The sequence below is a fragment of the Macaca mulatta genome, chromosome 15 (assembly GCF_049350105.2).
Source record: "Macaca mulatta isolate MMU2019108-1 chromosome 15, T2T-MMU8v2.0, whole genome shotgun sequence".
NCBI lineage: Eukaryota > Metazoa > Chordata > Mammalia > Primates > Cercopithecidae > Macaca > Macaca mulatta.
Window position 1 is genome coordinate 42,391,650 of NC_133420.1, and position 14,087 is coordinate 42,405,736.

Below are 14,087 nucleotides of genomic sequence, written 5' to 3' on the forward strand. Positions count from 1 at the left end.
TTTTCTCTCCCTCCTCTTTTCCCCTTTGTTCCTCAAAACATCCAGACTAGCATATTGATGTTTCTTAGATATACAGTCAAGCTTAACACATATTTTGTTATTTTATGTAAATATACATTTTTAATTTTCACAAATAAAATTATACATTTGTTACTTATCCTATTTCTTAATTTATTCAATAAATACTGTGTTTTTAACATTTAACCTTATTCCTCTAAATGCATCTAGTTTTTGTCTTCTGTCTCTAATTCTGCTTTGTATTGATCACCCTCTTCTTTATAATTTACCCAACTTTTGGTAATAGACATTTAGATTGATCTACTTCCTTATTACCATACATATCTTATGAATAAATTTGTCATGCACATCCCTCGATAGACTTGTGCATGGCTTTCTCTGGAGTAGATACCCAAGAGTAGGATTCCTACATCCCTGGCCACATACACATGCAATTTCACTTAGTACTACCAAGATTTGCCCTCGAAATTGGCCACACCAGTTCAGGCTCCCACCTGTAGGGCAGGGAGTGGGTTCCCATTTCACTCCTGTACTAGTCCGTTTTCATACCGCTATAAAGAACTGTGAGACTGGGTAATTTATAAAGGAAAGAGGTTTAATTGACTCACAGTTTCAGCATGGCTGGGGAGGTCTCAGGAAACTTAAAATCGTGGTGGAAAGCGAAGGGGAAGCAAGGCACCTTCCTCATAGGTGGCAGGAAAGAGCTGTGGAGGGAAGTGGAAAGAGCTCCTTATAAAACCATTAGATCTCATGAAGAACTCACTATCATGAGAATGGCATGAAGGAAACTGCCCCTACTTTCAATTACCTTCAATTTGTCTCTCCCTTGACCTATGGGTATTATAGGGATTACAATTCAAGATGAGATATGGGTCAGGACACAAAGCCTAACCATATCAACTCCCTCACCCCATACACAATAAGGCACAATTGTAAATATCAGCTAAATATAAAGCAGTGTATGTTATCTCTGCCTGCAGTATTCTTCCCCCAGACATTCACATGGGTCACTCCCTCTCCTTCAAGTCTTTATTCAAATGTCAATTTATAAATGAAGACTTCACTGAAGCTCTTTAAAAAATTGAAACCCCAAACTTTTTATTCTTTTTGAAATTGCAACTCCCACACTTTATATTCCCTTTCCCTTTTTTTAATTATTTAATAGAACTCTGTAATCTCTTACATGTTAATATTTGTCACTGTTTTATATGTCCTTTAAAAATGTATATTCTTTGTTGGGTACAGTGGTCTGTATGTATCTATTAGATAGTGCCTGCTAATCATATTTTTGTAATTTTTAAAAATACTTTCACTTATTTTAAAAATCTACTTGATCTGTTAGAGGAACATGTAAAAATCTCACCCTATAAGTTATTGCCACATTTATTTCTCTCTGATATTCTTATACTGTTGTTTTATTAATTCTGTGTCTATTTCCTTAGGTGCATGTATGTTTATGAATATTGTTTCTTTTTTGATCTATTGTTCCATTACCTATGTTATTTTACTATTTTTCTGACTTAAAATTATATTAATATGTTATAAAAATTGCTATCTCAGACATCTGTAGTCCATATTATCCTCATATATATGTTTCTATTTTTTTGTGTGCACCATATCCTTTGTTTTTAAATTTTTTTCTTAAAGATAACAAATTAGTGGATTTTGGCATTAAAAAGTACAGTTTAAGAATCTCTGAGTCTTGAACAGTAAATTTAAACCATGAACATTTCATGTATCATGATTATATTTTTACTTATTTCTGTAACTTTATTTTGCAGTTCTGTTTGCCATGGTTATTTCCCTTTTCATCTTCCTTCCTGCCTCCAATTAATGGAGTAAATTTTATTGTACAGTTTAGAAAAATTATATTGAATTATTTCTGATAGAGAACATTTATTAAAAATTTTATATTGTTTCGCCATTTTCTTATCAATTTTTAAGACTTTCAATGTGCATGTCTTCCATGATCAAGAACAACATTTTAGCCCATTTTCTTCTTACTTGTCCTCTTCTCCTTCATCCTCTCATAGTATCATATTGAGTTTTAATCTTAATTCCTATACATTTTTTCTCTTTTCTCACTTTTTTTTTATTTTGTGAGAGATCATTAAGACAATAACTTTTATTAAGGTAATTAATTAACTTTGTTAGCAAGATCTTCTATAATTCTCCTGAATTTAATAGTCTACTTGTAATATTTTTTTATAAAAATGTTTGCAAAAATGGTATTTTTGTATTAAAACTTTTGGGACTTTTTATGCCTAAGACTGATTATTTGGCTTTTTCATTTAGAGTTGATATACATGTACTTTTTTTTAGCACTTTGGAAATATTTCTCCACTATCCTCTTGCATCTAGTGCTTCATACACAATGTTGGTTTCTACCTGGTTTCCTCTTCCTCTATAGATCTGGTCTTTATTTCCCCTGGAATTGGATAAAATTTTCTCCTTTACTGAAGTCTTTAATTTTACTGTACAGTCTTCTTTTATTTCCTTGTTTCTTGTTTGTTTTGATTTCTTTTTCACATGATTTAGCACTCTGAGACCTTTTTATCTGTAATTTTGCTTCTGTTTTATTTTAGGACAGTCTCAATTGTTATTTCTTCAAGCATGCTTTTTATGCATCCCCCACTAACTTCTTTCCAGTATTCCTATTATATAAAAATTGGCAACTCTCTTTTACTCCTTTACATTCCTTAAGTTAAAAGAATATTAATCAATATATTTCTTTCCAATATCTTCCATGTACATTCATTAGTCTGATATTTCCACTTGATTCTTTAACTCTTCATTGAATCCATGCTTTCATTTATTCACCATAAGAACTTAATTTTAGTTTTTTATTTTGCTAACATGTTATCACCATGATTTTTTTTATATTTTGTTTTCTTGCTTTATATTTCTAACAGACTATCTTATTATTCTGAAGATGACTTTTTATGTTTACATCTATTTTCCTAAGCATATCTAAGCTTCATAAAGGCAAGGACCATATCTTATACATCAACTTTTATATCTCAGTTTTTTAAAAATATGACATTCTTAAAAACATTTGCCAAATTACTAAATGTGCTAAATTAGCGAAAGAAAAGATACATTTTATTCATTGTATATTTTTTGAAGTGTTTCAGTGAATGCTTAGCATTTTTTAAAGCACACTTATTGATTAGCAGAAAACTTTTTTTGAGGCTATTTTGCTAAAACTGTGGCTCTTCTGATATGCTAGCTTTGGACTTCCAACCATTAGAACTATAAAAGAATACATTTCTGCTGTTTTAAACTACCAAGTTTGTGTTACTTTGTTACTACAGCCACAGGACTCTAATACACGTGGTGAAAAGTTCTGGGATCCCTTTATACAATGATCTCCCTTCCACCTTTTAGAGATTTATAATATACATTAATATATTAAAAGATCTATTAAGTCAGTGAATTTATTTAGGTCAATATTTTCAAAACTTATTTGAGTCTGGGATTCATTTCTTCTCTACTCTCTTCATAACATTGATAGCCTGTGTGGCTATGATTTACAAAGTACACTTTGAAGAATATTGAATTAAATATTTCTAATCCTAAAATTAAGTCAAAAATAGTTGCAAAATCATAGCATACTTTCTTTCATTTTTTTTTTTTTTTTGAGACAGAGTCTCGCTCTGTCGCCCAGGCTCGAGTGCAGAGGCCGGATCTCAGCTCACTACAAGCTCTGCCTCCCGGGTTCACGCCATTCTCCTGCCTCAGCCTCCCGAGTAGCTGGGACTACAGGCGCCCGCCACCTTGCCAGGCTAGTTTTTGGTATTTTTTAGTAGAGATGAGGTTTCAACATGTTAGCCAGGATGGTCTCGAACTCTTGACCTTGTGATCCGCCCGTCTCGGCCTCTCAAGGTGCTGGGATTACAGGCTTGAGCCACCGCGCCCGGCCTCTTTCATTCTTAAAACAATTGACACACTGTTATTTACGCTTTAGGTAGCAATCCTGTGGAATTCATATTTTCTCTTTCTTCCTCTTTCTTTCTCTTTCTTTCTTCTTTCTTTCTTTCTTCTTATTCTTTCTCTCTTTCTTTCTCTTTTCCCTTTCCTTTCCTTTCCTTCCTTCTTTCCTTCCCTTCCTTCCCTTCCTTCTCTTTCTTTCTCTCTTTCGCTTTCCCTTCCTTTCTTTCCTTTCCTTCCCTTCCTTTCCTTCCTTTTCTTTCCTTCCTTCCTTCCCTTCCTCCCTTCCCTTTCTCCCTTCCCTTCCTTTCCCTTCTTTTCCCTCCCTCCCTCCCTCCCTCCCTTTCTCTCTCTTTCTTTCTTTCTTTCTTTCTTTCTTTCTTTCTTTCTTTCTTTCTTTCTTTCTTTCTTTCTTTCTTTCTTTCTCCTTCCTTCCTTCCTTCCTTCCTTCCTTCCTTCCTTCCTTCCTTCCTTCCTTCCTTCCTTCCTTCCTTCCTTCCTTCCTTCCTTCCTTCCTTCCTTCCTTCCTTCCTGCTTTTTTTCTTTCACGGAGTTTCACACTTGTTGCCCAGGCAGGAGTACAACTGCATGATCTCGGCTCTCTGCAACCTCTGTCTCCTGAATTCAAGAGATTCTCCTGTCTCAGCCTCCCAAGTAGGTGGAATTACAGGTGCCTGCCATTATGCCAGGCTAATTTTTGTATTTTTAGTAGAGATGGGGTTTCACCATGTTGGCCAGGCGGGTCTCAAACTCCTGACCTCAGGTGACCTCCCACCTTGGCCTCCCAAAGTGCTGGGATTATGGGCATGAGCCACCACACCCAATCCAGAATTCACACTTTCAACAGCAAAATGGACTTTGCAAGATATTATATGCAGATAGGGGCCAAAGATAGTAATAATTTGAATTTTTTGCATTAATTCCATTATTGCCATTTTATATTTCACAGGCATTAATAACATTTTGTATAACAGAAAAGCCAACATGTTTTTATGTACTACTCCAGCAAATAAATACTGTAATTTACCTAATGATATCACACTATTACTTCAATAAATGGATGACTGAAAATTATGCTCTATTTCCATATCTACAATAAATTAGGAAAGGGCAAGTATTTAAGTAAGGATAAGAAATTCCAATTTCTTATCCTATGGGACTTAGTCTACTGCACTTTGGAAAGAAGGCATATTTTAAAGATAGAAATGTAAAGGATGAAATGCAGCAAAGTACTGTCAAAGTCTCTCTTTTATTAATTTATTTAACATTTTTTACAAATATTTGTTGAGGTGCTCTTCTATATACAAAACATCGTGATGGGTGCTCTTTTCCCAAATAATAGTAGAAATTAATTTAAGGAGACATTGTCTAGTTAAAACTAAACATTGATGCTTGAGAAAACTGAGGTTCAGGGATACAAAAAAAAAACGTGCCAAGTTGCACAAAGAGTTAATAGAACAACAAACTTGAACTGTAATAATATTAATTTGGATATTTTAATGACAATGCAGCTATAATCAATTTATGTAAAAAAATGAAATCAGATCTCAATGCTACCTTTGCTTTTATTTTTCCCCAACAAATGTATTGATCCTTTTATTATAGCCCAGTAAATGGTTTATTTTGGTGAACGGTCCATGTACACATGAAAATAATGTGTTTCCCGCTGTGTGGAGTCTTCCATAAATTCCAATTAAAACAAGTTCATATGAGAGTTGTTTGTTTCATCTACATTCTCACTGATTTTCTATGCATTATATTAATTATTAAAAGCAGAATGTTAAAATTTTCAACAAATATGTATATTTCTCCATTTATTTCTATTAGTTCTTCTTCATTTTGAAACTCTTATTATGTTCGTGCACATTTAGGATTATTCAGTCTTCCCAGTGAATTGACTTTACCATCTTTATTATTAAGAAATGTCTCTATTTTTCTCTGGAAATATTCATTTTTATGTTTATTTTGACTGATATTAACCCAGCACTCCTAGCATGCCAGTTTTCTTATAATCAATGACCACTTTATAAATATTTTTTATTCTTATACTTGTAGCCTGTATGTGTCTTTTAACTTAAAACACATTGCCTGTAGTAATTGGTTTACATACTTTTTACTTCTTCATATGTTATAAATCCAACCATAGATAGTTATTGCTTTTTGCACTGAACATCCCATTATATTTACAGGTATTATGGAATGAGAAAACACATATTTTAAAGTTTCATTTCTAGTGTGGTTCATTTGTATAGATTGTTTCCCACCTAGCATCTCTTTCCTTTAGCCTGAAAAAGTCCTTTAATATTTCTTATATATTATTTTAACATGTTTGCTGCTGACAAATTGTTTTAGTGTTTGACTGTCTTTTTCATTCATAAGTAATATTTTTAATTTAAAATATTTTATTGTTGGATGCTGACTTCCATGTTACTTTAGAACTTTGAAGATGTTGTTCTTTTATTTTCCGGATACTCTTGGCCTGTTTCTTTTTTTTTTTTTCCCTTGGTAAAGTTTATTTGCTTCCCCACAACGCTTTTAGGCGTTTTATTGCAGTCAAACATTATAAATGAATTTTTACAATATTATCCAAGGTGTTTCCCCAACATATACATTTCTTCTCTTTCTACTTTTTTTTATTATTTATTTATTTTTTATTATTATTATACTTTAAGTTCTAGGGTACATGTGCATAACGTGCAGGTTTGTTACATATGTATACTTGTGCCATGTTGGTGTGCTGCACCCATCAACTCGTCAGCACCCATCAACTCGTCATTTACATCAGGTATAACTCCCAATGCAATCCCTCCCCCCTCCCCCCTCCCCATGATAGGCCCCAGTGTGTGATGTTCCCCTTCCCGAGTCCAAGTGATCTCATTGTTCAGTTCCCACCTATGAGTGAGAACATGCAGTGTTTGGTTTTCTGTTCTTGTGATAGTTTGCTAAGAATGATGGTTTCCAGCTGCATCCATGTCCCTACAAAAGACACAAATTCATCCTTTTTTATGGCTGCATAGTATTCCATGGTGTATATGTGCCACATTTTCTTAATCCAGTCTGTCACTGATGGACATCTGGGTTGATTCCAAGTCTTTGCTATTGTGAATAGTGCCGCAATAAACATACGTGTGCATGTGTCTTTATAGCAGCATGATTTATAATCCTTTGGGTATATACCCATGGGATGGCTGGGTCATATGGTACATCTAGTTCTAGATCCTTGAGGAATTGCCATACTGTTTTCCATAATGGTTGAACTAGTTTACAATCCCACCAACAGTGTAAAAGTGTTCCTATTTCTCCACATTCTCTCCAGCACCTGTTGCTTCCTGACCTTTTAATGATCGCCATTCTAACTGGTGTGAGATGGTATCTCATTGTGGTTTTGATTTGCATTTCTCTGATGCTCTTGGCCTGTTTCTAATGAAAAGTTACTGATAATTGTTGTCACTATTCCTGAGGACTGCTTTTAAGATTTCCTCTTTGTCTTGAGTTTTCATCAGTGTGATCACGATGTGCCTAAATGTAGTTTTCTTTGTGTTAGTCTTTCTTAGTTTCATTGAGCTTCTTAAATACATGGTTTATTCAATTTTTATTAAACTGGGGAATTTTTAGCCAGTACTTAAAGAAATATATTCTCTTCTTGATCTCTTTCTTCCCTCTTTCTAAAACTCTAATTAAACATATATTAGACTGCTTGCTATTATCCCTCAGATCATTGAAGGTATATTCATAATTTAAAGTCATTTTAATCCCTTCTTTTTAATTAGAATGTTTATGGATATAACTTCCATGGCTATGCGTTCAAGGCTGCTTATGTTTTCTGCAGCATCTAGTCTGCTGTTAAATACATTCAGTTAATATCCTTTATTTCAGATATTGGGTTTATTAATCTATAATTTATTTTGTTTTTTAAACATAATTTTTACTTCTACATTGAGATCCCCGTTTTCTAGTTATGTTCACATTTTCCTTTAAGTTCTTGAATATATTTATAGTAACTGATTTAAAGTCCTTGTATGGTAATTCCATTAGTTGTGTTATTTGTGGGCATTTTTGTTGAGTAATCTTTCTACTGATTGTCAGTCAAACTTTTCTGCTTCTTTCCAAGTCTAGTAATCTTGATTTATGTACGTGAACATGTGGATACTTCATTACTAAGTGCCTGGATTTTGCCTTTACTTAAATAATTGATGTTTGTTTTGCCAGGCAGTTAATTTCTTCTGAGGATTTTATGTAAGTCTTTTTCTTCTTCTGGGGCTTTTTGGTAAGTTTTCTTAGGATCATGTAGATTAACCTATACTCTGTGAATTGATTAGTCTTATTTCTAAGGTGAAAGTTGTTTAGAATTTCATCTAAGATGGATAATATCTCTCCATTCTGGCTTGCTTTGTACAAACTTAAGAATCTCACAGCTCATAGATGTTTAGCTAATATATCCCTAGTAGTTGTCTTCTTACTGCTTTATTTTATTTCTTGCCTAGACTTGCAGGCTATATAGTAGGTTCAACTAAGTATTCAGTCAAATACTCAAAGGGAAATCCAAATTTCTGTATGGAGATCTCCACATTTCCATATAACTCTTTCCTCTCAAGTTCGTACCAGCAGTTTGGAAGTGTAAGTTCTATTCCTTCAGTTCCATATTGGAATACTTCCTGCCCTATGGGCCAAAATGTATTCCCTGGATGTAAGCCTGTTGATTTGAGGATTCACTAATTTGTTTCCCATTTCTTAGTGATCACTGTTATGCTTTACCTGTTGCTCAATAGCTGAAAACAGTTGTTTACTATACATGTGATGCTTCAGTTTTTTAATGGCAGGAGACCTAGTTGAGATGAGTGTCCTCAGGTTTTTTGTTTGTTTGTTTGATTTGTTTTTGTAATTAGATACTCCATCTGCTTAATGGTGTTGTCTTTGGATTAGTAGAGAACCCGGGAATGTTTCCTAAATTCATTGTCAATCATTTAGCCATTCCTCTGCAAACATATCAATGTGTCATTGTGGTCTGGCACACGTGTTTTAGATTAAAATGTGCTAGATCATAATAAGTGATTGTTACTGGTTGAATAAATAAGTTAATTATATGATCTGTGTTGCTAAACATACTCTCTATTACAACTGTATCCTCTATTATCTTTTTTTATTGAAAGTAAATTTTTTAAAAATGTACTTTAAGTTCTAGGGTACATGTGCACAACGTGCAGGTTTGTTACATATGTATACATGTGCCATGTTTGTGTATTGAACCCATTAACTCGTCATTTACATTAGGTATATCTCCTAATGCTATCCTTCCCACCCCCACCCCCACCCCCGCCCACGACAGGCCCTAGTGTGTGATATTCCCCTTCCTGTGTCCAAGTGTTCTCATTGTTCAGTTCCCACCTATGAGTGAGAAATGTGATGTTTGGTTTTTTGTCCTTGTGATAGTTTGCTGAGAATGATGGTTTCCAGCTTCATCCATGTCCCTACAAAGGACATGAACTCATCCTTTTTTATGGCTGCATAGTATTCCATGGTGTATATGTGCCACATTTTCTTAATCCAGTCTATCATTGATAGACATTTGGGTTGTTCCAAGTCTTTGCTATTGTGAATAGTGCCACAATAAACATACGTGTGCATGTGTCTTTATAGCAGCATGATTTATAATCCTTTGGGTATATACCCAGTAATGGGATGGCTGGGTCAAATGGTATTTCTAGTTCTAGATCCTTGAGGAATCACAACACTGTCTTCCACAATGGTTGAACTAGTTTACAATCCCACCAACAGTGTAAAAGTGTTCCTATTTCTCCACATTCTCTCTAGCACCTGTTGCTTCCTGACCTTTTAATGATCGCCATTCTAACTGGTGTGAGATGGTATCTCATTGTGCATGTAGATTTTTATATAGCAAAAAAAAAAAAAAAAAAAAAAAAAATCCTACACACAGTTTGACATCAGTGTGTATATTGATCTGATGGCTATGAAGATGACTAAAGATGCAGTCACTGTACTTAAGGGATTTAGATTAAAATTAAAAACGTAAGACCCAAATGTATGGAAATTTGAAGTACTAAGACATCACTTTCACTTTGAATTTGAATTTGTTAAGTCACCTAAGTACATGCCATTGTATATGGTATTATACTATTATTATTTTTAATGTGGTTGACTGATGAATTTGGAAGAAGCCAGAGATGGCTGCCAAATCTTTCTGAAGGAAGAAGCACCTTGCACTTTGTATACTAGCAAAATGTCATTAGTTATAGATTTTTGAGCTTATCGTTGTGTTTCACCTATCGCTTTCAATATTCTGTTTTCACTGACTAGAATATGACCTTCTGTAGTCCTTTTTTTTCACAAACTCCTACTCACTTTTATAAACAATGTTTCTTTTATTATCTTCTCCAAGAAAATAATTTTGATGTTATAAAAATAAATGGATTCTTCTGTGTAGAGCTGAACTTTGCACAAGGTTGAATAGAGCACTTATCAACATATATTTGAAATATTTTTGTAAATTAATATTTTTACTGAAGTATTGAGTTCAAGGATTATTTATTTTTTGCTAACACCACAACTTTTGCTAATACCTAGTGTGAGTCATGGCATGGAAAATGTAAATGAAAAAGAATAGAATAGATTGGAAATGGATAAACTAGAAGAGAATAGGATAGAATAGAACCAGGGAGTCTAGGATAGAATAGAATATAATGTAATACAATAGAATAACTTAAAACATTGGTTAGACACTCTGGAGACATTTTAACTTTTGAAAATTGCCAAAATATCAAGTATTGAAATTATAATTGCTACCTGGTCATCACTTGTGTGACTGATGCAGTAGCAATGATTCTACTCTTTGAAAGTGATTGAATGAGGCCTGTTAAAACCAACAAAAGTGCTAGTAAAGTAAAAAATAAACTTTTAAAAGCCTCCTCTAGCCTGTGCATGTCATAGCTCAGTGTGTAAAGCTCAACCCAGTATTTCCAGGTGACTAAAGGCAGGTTCATCTCTTTCAAGCACTTCCTAAAAATTTCGAGTGAGAATTTTCTTGCCATAGAATGGATCCTTAGAAACCCAGTGACAGGTCAGCATCATAGGGAAGAAGGTAGAAATTTCAGAATTACTTCAAATACCACCAAATAGTGAGATGTAACGGAGTCTGTGAGGACTCTAATATTTTAGTTTTATTGGCTGGTATATCTGTACTCCATTCATTTCCTTATTTACTTATTCATTAGTTTGCTTCTTTATTTAAAATAAATATAAACAAATATTTACTGGTTGCCTACTATTGGCCATATAAATCTCATTTCTTACCCTCTGTTTAGGCATAGGCAATAAGAATTAAGATGTAAAGAAGACACAAGAGAGCAATAATCATGGAGCTAAAAATAAGACATGGACAATGCTGAGAACAGGCTTTTTCGTAGAGTACAATAGGTGCTATGATGGATAAATGCAGAGTGTACTTTGAAATCATATAGCAGGGCCCCCTAAGTTAATATGGAGAGTTAGGGCAGACTTACCTCCTAGAGAAAGTGACATCTACATTGAGAGCTGAATGTCAAGTGGGAAATAATCAGGGGAGGAGAAATAAAAGAGAGCATAGCTTCTTAGAAAGGGTAAAAAACGAAGCACAGTGTGCCTAGAGGGTAGACTGGGGGTACATTGGTGAAGAATGAGGCCAGATTGGTGAACAGGAACAGACACAAAAAGCTTTGTAAGTTTGACTAAAGTGTTTAGAAAGTATCCTTTTTCATTTTTGTTGTAAGAAGAGTGACTATGCGTTACTGGAAGAATTGTAATTGATCTATACTCTATGCCTGTACATATATATGTAAATTATCTATTTGTATATTATATGTATTATGACGTCATAATATATGCAATATGTATATGTATACATGAAATGAATGTGAACGCATGCAGACACATTATGCCAGGTGTACCACAGTTATGGTTTGACTCTTAATTCCTATCCATGGAGCATACTCATCAGCACATCCTTGTCGATGCAAATTCTTCTGCAGTGGGTTACCTGACTCTTTCCTAAGCTCTTCAGACCACTCTACCTCTGCTTGTTGATTAAAAATATCAATCTAAGATGAAAATCTGGTCATGCTGTCTCATTTGTTTAAAACACCCCATTGCCCTTAATAAATTGCATTAAAATAAAATTTAAGCTCTTTAGAAGTGTTGACCAAGACGCTTCATAATCTGAGATTCCCAAATTTGCTGACCAATCCTCAGCCGTCATTGTTCTCCCACACAAATCCGATATTCCAAAAAAATAAATTTCCTCCAGTTGTTTGATGTGACACAAGCGTTTCTAACTTTGTATATGTTCTTCCTCAGTCTCTAAAATTCTTTTTCCTTCTTTACCTGTCTAATTTCTATTTTTCCTTGAAAACCCAGTGCAGGCATCACTTTTTCCTTCCTCCTAGGATGCTATGGGCGTTTCCCCTTCTCTGATTACCCAAACCACCAGTTGTACACACAGTCCCAGCTCCATTACTTGAAGACCATAACTTTGGTTGATACTTAACCTCCAGTATCCTATTTCCTTTTACCTCTTCAAGATAATTACACATCTACCTCTTGGGATCTCTATAAGAATAATAGATTCCACTCAATATATGTTGGCTGGTGTTATTATTTTAAATTATTGTAGTCATTGTTACATGCATCATTATTCTATTAACTGATCGGTTTTTCTCATCAGCCTGAAGGGCAGGTTCATGTGTTTGTTTTTTCTTTGGTGTCATTACTCAGGAACCAGATATGGGATAGGAGTGCAGTGAATCTCTACTGTGTAATGGAAGAAAAAAGGTCTCTATAGGAGCCAAATGTCCAGCTTCACAATTGGCCTATTGTGGGATATTAGGCAGATCATTTCCCTCCCTGGGCCTCTGTAATTTTATCTGCGACATAGAAAGAACGAATTAGAGGGTGAATAAGATGTCTTCTAATTACATAATGTTATTGAACTTATCAAACTATAGGATGAAATGCTTTGACGATTTTTATATTTTTCCTCAGAGTCCACTCTAACTCCAGGGTCTGGTGCAACCCAAGTCCAGGCTCTCAGAAGTTCACTGCCAAATCTGAAAACTGGTTTGTACTGGGTGGAATGAATATTACTTACACTGACACCTCTAATAATTTTGGTCCTGACTGCTTACCAGTGCTGCAATTGGACACTTATTGTTCCTGCTGTTTCAGCAAAGACGTGAGAGGCACATTTATGATTTAGTGTGTCAAAGTCACAGATAGAGAAGCTGTCATCTGTAATTTTCACATGTCAAGTGACTACAAGTTGAGCTGACAGAATGAATTAGGCCTTCTTTCTCTTATTTTGTGTACCATCTCCAGCAACCTGATTTTTAAAAAAGAAAAAAGGAACTTACTTGAACTAAAGTGGTTAAGACCTTGACATTTGCTCACAGAAAGAGTCGTTGAGTCGTTTCTAGTTGTTGACGGGCAAAAGATGCAGTTGTCCCTTATGGAAAATTCCAAGAACTTGTACATAATTTGAGTCATGCAAACCTGAGTTCTGCATGACTGAGCTCTGTCACTCAGTGGTTGGGAAATTTATGATCATCTCTATGCCTTGGTTTCTGCATCTGTAAAGTGGAAATGATAATGTCTACCTTGTGTGATTCCTGGAAGAATTAAATACATGATATTCAAAATCTTTTGGTCAATTGTAAATTGCCAGGAAGCATAAGTTATTGTTAACTGAGAGAATCAAACTTTGATTAACATATTTAGCATCTTTAAAAAACACATAATTCCCATTTTTACCCATGGGAGAGGATTATATTGAAAATAATGTGAATTTTGTTTAAACATTTTGTATCTTATATGGTTTGGGGTACATTTTTTGTAAAGGAATATTTTCAGTGTCCTGGACTGAAGAGAAGCAGAGGAAATTTAATTGCTTCTAATTTTGCCCCACTAGATTTTCTAAAACACAGGAAGGAGATTTGTGCTGATTAAACACACATACATACATATATGCATACACACATGCGCGCGCGCGCACACACACACACACAATTCTATTCTTCAACTTTATATAATTGTCCTTTTTCTCCCAAACACAAAGTGAAGAAATTCAAGGAAAGCTAATGCACTTTGGTTGTAAA

General features: G+C 34.4%; 1 long non-coding RNA gene across 1 annotated transcript in view; it reads left to right on the forward strand.

The window, feature by feature from the left end:
- Positions 1-13,631, forward strand: part of LOC114672630 (uncharacterized) — a 36,377-nt gene extending 22,746 nt beyond the window's left edge. Inside the window, exon 3 of the long non-coding RNA XR_003723028.2 lies at positions 13,312-13,631. This is a non-coding gene — a long non-coding RNA (uncharacterized LOC114672630). The remainder of the gene's footprint in view (positions 1-13,311) is intronic.
- Positions 13,632-14,087: the final 456 nt, after the last annotated feature.